Source organism: Arachis hypogaea, chromosome 17 (assembly GCF_003086295.3).
Source record: "Arachis hypogaea cultivar Tifrunner chromosome 17, arahy.Tifrunner.gnm2.J5K5, whole genome shotgun sequence".
Classification (NCBI taxonomy): Eukaryota; Viridiplantae; Streptophyta; class Magnoliopsida; order Fabales; family Fabaceae; genus Arachis; species Arachis hypogaea.
In genome coordinates this window covers 89,692,797-89,699,060 of record NC_092052.1, presented here as the reverse complement: position 1 = coordinate 89,699,060, position 6,264 = coordinate 89,692,797, and positions in this window count along the sequence as shown.

Genomic DNA, 6,264 nt, shown 5'->3' with positions numbered 1-6,264 from the left:
CCAGAACTGAGCTTCCATTGGGCGTTTGACGCCAGCTCCTTGCCTGTTTCTAGCGTTTGAACGCCAGAATTGTTCCTCTCTGGGCTCTTACTATCCTCAGAGGGATTTTGGATAATATTTTGCTCATCCTCTGTCAGTTGTTATTTCCTTGGCTTTCTGTTGCTCTGAAGTGAGGTATTTAATGTTTTCCCACTTCTTAATTGAACTGCCTGGCACTCTTCTGTTATCTGCTTTGATAACTGCTATTTTGTCTGATTCAATTGTGCCTCTATATTTTTATTAGTATTTTTAGTGTCTTGTAGCATTTCCTTGAATTCTGCTAGCTGTCTTGTTAGAAAGCACAATTGTTGATTGAGTTCAGCAACTTGTTCTAGAGGACCAAGTTCAGTAGACACTGCTTTGGCTTCTTCTTTTATGGAGGACCCACTACTTATGTACAGATGCTGGTTTCTAGCAACTATATCAATAAGCTCTTGAGCCTCTTCAATAGTTTTTCACAATTACCAAGAACATAAGCACACTGCTCTAGCCAATTGAGCTATAAATTTAAAGTGTTTTAATAAAGGTATTTAATGTATAAAATTTTTTGAATACTGATAATTTGAAAATGCACAAGAAAAACAAGAAAAGACACAGAACAGGAAAAACTAAAGATCAAACAAGAAAAATAGCAAGAACAACTTGAAGATCAAGAAAGAACAATGAACACAAATTCGAAAATTTAAAAGAGAATAGAAACATGCAATTGACACCAAACTTAAAATATGAAATAAAACTCAAACAAAAAAAATCAATTATTAGTTTATAAAAATTTTCGAAAAATTTAAAAAGAGAAAATAAGGATTTAAAAAAAATTTCAACCAAAAACATTAATAGAAGACGCAATTTTAGTGACTCTAAACTAAAAAGATAAATTTTTCCTAATCTAAGCAACAAAATAAATTGTCAGTTGTCCAAACTCGAACAATCCCTGGCAACGGCACCAAAAACTTGGTGCACAAATTGTGCACTGGGTCGTCCAAGTAATACCTTACGTGAGTAAGGGTCGATCCCACGGAGATTGTCGGCTTGAAGCAAGCTATGGTTATTTTGTAATTCTTAGTCAGGAAATCAATGATAAGAGTGATTATATTTATGAAGAGTAAAAAGCATAAATTAAATAATACTTGTTATGCAGTAATGGAGAACAGATTGAGGTTTTGGAGATGCTTTGTCTTCTGAACCTCCGCTTTCCTACTGTCTTCTTCTTCACGCACGCAGGTCTCCTTCCATGGCAAGCTGTATGTAGGTGGATCACCGTTGTCAATGGCTACCATCCATCCTCTCAGTGAAAATGGTCCAAATGCGCTGTTACCGCACGGATAATCATCTGTCAGTTCTCACTCATGTTGGAATAGAATCCATTGATTCTTTTGCGTCTGTCACTATGCCCAACACTCGCGAGTTTGAAGCTCGTCACAGTCATCCCTTCCTAGATTCTACTCGGAATACCACAAACAAGGTTTAGACTTTCTGGATCTCAAGAATGGCCGCCAATAGTCCTAGCCTACACCACGAAGACTCTGATCTCACAGATTCGAATGCTCTGTTGTCAGGAGATGCAATCAAACACGTGAACCAGGAATTAAAGAGATACACACTCAATCTAAGGTAGAATAGAAGTGGTTGTGAGGCACGCGTTCATAGGTTGAGAATGATGATGAGTGTCATGGATCATCACATTCATCACGGTTAAGTACAAGCGAGTATCTTAGAATAGAAACAAGCGTGATTGAATAGAAAACAGAAGTAGTTGCATTAATCCATCGAGACACAGCAGAGCTCCTCACCCCCAATCATGGAGTTTAGAGACTCATGCCGTAGAGATACAATGTAAAATGTGAAAATGTCATGATGTCTGAAATAAATCTCTAAAAGTTGTTTAAATACTAAACTAGTAACCTAGGTTTACAGAAAATGAGTAAACTATGAGCTGGGCTGAGACTTGAGCTTTACACGTGCCTAGGCTATTTCTGGAGTTAAACGCTAGGTTGTAACTTGTTTTGGGCGTTTAAATTCAACTTGTAACCTGTTTCTGGCGTTTAACGCCAGAATAGGGCAGAGAACTGGCGTTGAAAGCCAGTTTGCGTCGTCTAAACTCGGGCAAAGTATAAACTATTATATATTGCTGGAAATCCCTGGATGTCTACTTTCCAACGCAATTGAGAGCGCGCCAATTGGGTTTTTGTTGCTCCAGAAAATCCATTTCGAGTGTAGGGAGGTCAGAATCCAACAGCATCTGTAGTCCTTTTTCAGCCTCTGAATCAGATTTTTGCTCAGGTCCCTCAATTTCAGCCAAAAAATACTTGAAATTATAGAAAAACACACAAACTCATAGTAAAGTCCAAAAATGTTATTTTTATTTAAAAACTAATAAAAATATAATAAAAACTAACTAAATCATACTAAAAACTATATGAAAATACCCCCAAAAAGCGTATAAAATATCCGCTCATCAACTGGCTAACGCCAACCTCCACAGAACACTAATCGACCAGGGAAGTTCCACGGATATCTTGTTCAGATCTGCCTTTGACAAGCTCAGCCTACAAGAAAAAGAGCTCAGAGCATATCGGAATAACTTGTTCGGACAGGGAAACACCCTGATTCAACCACGAGGATACATCTCCCTGCTTACAACCTTTGGAAAAGGAACTTGGTCTAGGACATTGAGTATAGACTATATTGTAGTCGATGTGAGCTCAGCCTACAATGCATTAATAGGTCGGACAACGTTAAACCAGCTTACCGCTGTGGTCTCCACTCTACACCTATGCATGAAGTTTTCCACACCGGAAGGGATTGCTACAATAAAGGGAGATCAAAAACTCGCACGACGTTATTACAACGAAAGTCTGAACCTCAAAGGAGACCCTAGAGGAAAAGAAAACAACACTATAGAACTCGGGGGAATCCGAGCTCGCAAAGAACTCCACTCCCAGCCAGAAGGTTAGACTCAAGAAGTTCAAATTGGAGACGATCCAAGCAAAACAACAAATATAAGAGCAAATCTGAGAGAAGACTTAAAGGAATTGCTAATAAAGCTCTTATGAGATAATTCCGACCTCTTTGCATGGAAGGCCGTTGACATGCCAGGAATTGATCCCAGACTAATGTGTCACAAGTTAGCCGTATACCCAAGGTCTCGGCCAATACAGCAAAAGCGTAGGAAGCTCGGCCCAGAAAGGTCGCAGGCTGTGGAAGAGCAGGTACAGGCCTTGCTGGAGGCAGGGTTCGTAAGGGAAGTGAAATACCCACTATGGCTAGCCAATGTGGTGTTGGTTAAAAAGTCAAACGGGAATTGGTGGATGTGCAGTGATTACACCGACCTCACAAAGCCTGCCCAAAAGATCCCTATCCACTCCTGAACATCGACACACTAGTCGACGCTTTCTCAGGCTATCAATACCTCTCCTTCATGAATGCTTACTCGGGATACAACCAGATCCCAATGTATCAACCCAACCTAGAGAAGATATCATTCTTAACCCCAAAAGCAAACTATTGCTATATAGTTATGCCCTTCGAACATAAGAACGCAGGGGCTACTATCAAAGACTGATGAACAAAGTCTTCGCCGACCACATCGGAAAGCTAATGGAGGTGTACGTGGACGACATGCTGGTAAAAACACAAAGGGAGGAATCTTTGATAGCCGACCTCACCAAAGTGTTCGACACCATAAGAAAGCATGGTATGCGACTTAACCCCATAAAGTGCACCTTTGCGGTAGAAGCTAGCAAATTCCTGGGCTTCATTCTCACCCAAAGAGGAATCGAAGCAAACCCAGATAAGTGTCAGGTCATACTTCACATGAAAAGTCTGACCTGTGTAAAAGAGGTCCAGCAGCTCAATGGAAGATCAGCGGCTCTGTCTAGGTTACTAGCTGGATCAGCCTTAAGATCTCTCCCCTTCTATGCAACATTAAGGAAGGGAAAGAGGTTTGAGTGGACCCCAGAATGTAAACAAGCCTTCCAAGATTTCAAGAAATTTCTGGGGTAACCACCTGTCCTTACTCGACCTCGGGAAGGTGTAGAGCTCATACTATACCTCGCCGTAGGAAGTCAGGCAATAGCATCAGCACTAGTCAAAGAAGACGAAAGTGGGCAACAACCAATCTACTTTATCAGTAAGGCTTTACAAGGGGCTGGATTAAACTATCAAAAGATAGAAAAGTTCGCCTACGCCCTCATACTTACTTCCCGACGACTCCGACTATACTTTCAAGATCACACCATCAGAGTACGAACCAACCAACCCATAAAGGGGATCTTGCAAAAAACAGACTTAGCAGGAAGAATCCTACAATGGGCTGTCGAGTTATCCGAATTCAATATCAAGTATGAAGCTCAGACAGCTATCAAATCCCAGTACCTGGCCGACTTTATCGCAGAATATACTGACACCCCGGGAACCCCCACAAAGTGGAGCCTTTATGTAGATGGCTCCTCAAACAAAGTCGGGGAGTGGTGCAGGCATCATTTTAGAAAGCGATCATGGAACTCAAATCGAGCTCTCCTTAAAATTTGAGTTTCCTGCCTCGAATAATCAAGCTGAATATGAAGCACTACTGATAAACCACTCTTTTATGGTTTATCTTGTGCCATTTGAGTGGTTTTTATCAAGTCCTTACCTAGTTATTCATATGATTTGCATGATTTTACAATTCCTTCCTAGTGTTATTCTATGGTTGAAAACTTGCTTCCTAGAATCTTTAATTTGTGTATTTTAATTCTCCTTTATACCATTTGATGCCGTGATTTGTGTGTTAAGTGTTTCAGGCTTTATAGGGCAGGAATGGCTTAGAGAATGGAGAGGAAGCTTGCAAAAATGGAAGGAACATAAGAAACTAAGGAGATAACCAGTGAGTTTCGACGTGCACGCATAGCTCACGCATGCGCACGACATGGAGAAACTTGCAGCGACGCGTGCACGTGCCTGACGCGTACGCATGGATTGGAGTTCTACTAGATGACGCGTACGCATGCTTGACGCATACATGTGACACGCCAAGATGACCAGCGACGCGTACGCGTCACATGCACGATGTGCAGAAATAACAGAAAATGCTGGGGGCAATTTTGGGCCGAGTTCCGACCCAGTTTTTGGCCCAGAAAACACAGATTAGAGGCTATAAAGTGGGGGAATCCATTCATTCATGGGGGGAACTTCTCATAATTCACAATTTTAGGTTTTTAGATGTAGTTTCTAGAGAGAGAGAGGATCTTTTCTCTCTCTAGGTTTTAGGATTTAGGATTTCTCTTAGGTTAGGTTTACTTCTTCTCCATTCCAGGTTCAATGTTCCTTTAATTTAGTTTCTCTTCTACTTTTATTTATTCTATTACTTTAGTTTGTTTATTTTCCTAAATTAGTTTATGAACTCCATGTTAGATTTGATTTCTTTATTTAATGCAATTTGAGGTATTTCAGATTTATGGTTGCTTTCTTCAATTTATGTGATTGATGCTTTCAATATTTAGATTTCTCTCCTTTTGGCTTTGGTTGAGTAATTGGTGACACTTGAGTTATCAAACTCCTTTGTTGATTGATAATTGGAATTTTCTGGTTGATTTGGATCCCTCTAAAGCTAGTCTTTCCTTAAGAGTTGACTAGGACTTGAGGAATCAAGTTGATTAGTCCACTTGACTTTCCTTTATTTAGTAAGGGTTAACTATGTGGGAGTAATGAACAATTCTCATCATAATTGATAAGGATAACTAGGATAGGATTTCCAGTTCTCATACCTTGCTAAGAGCTTTATTAGTTATTACTTAAATTCTTGCAATTTACTTTTCCTGTTCATTATTCAAAAACCCCAAAAAGATAATCTTCCATAACCAATAATAAATACACCTCCCTGCAATTCCTTGAGAGACGGCCTGAGGTTTAAATACTTTGGTTATTAATTTTACTAGGGGTTTGTTACTTGTGACAACCAAACTTTTGTACGAAAGGATTCTTTGTTGGTTTAGAAACTATACTTTCAACGAAGATTTATTTGTGAATTTCTTTACCGGCAAAGCCATCACCATCCATCCCTTCATTCAAGTGGGTAAATCTCTCATCTCTAAGCTTAATTAGCCCACTTGAATATGCTTTGCTTGAGACGGATGGGCAACTTAGAGCTCTTTGTGGCTATAAGAGTAAGAGGGAGATGGTTAGTGGTTGGCAACACAATCCTAGGTTCATTATGGTAGGAAGCTCATAGCTGAATTATCATGGTTG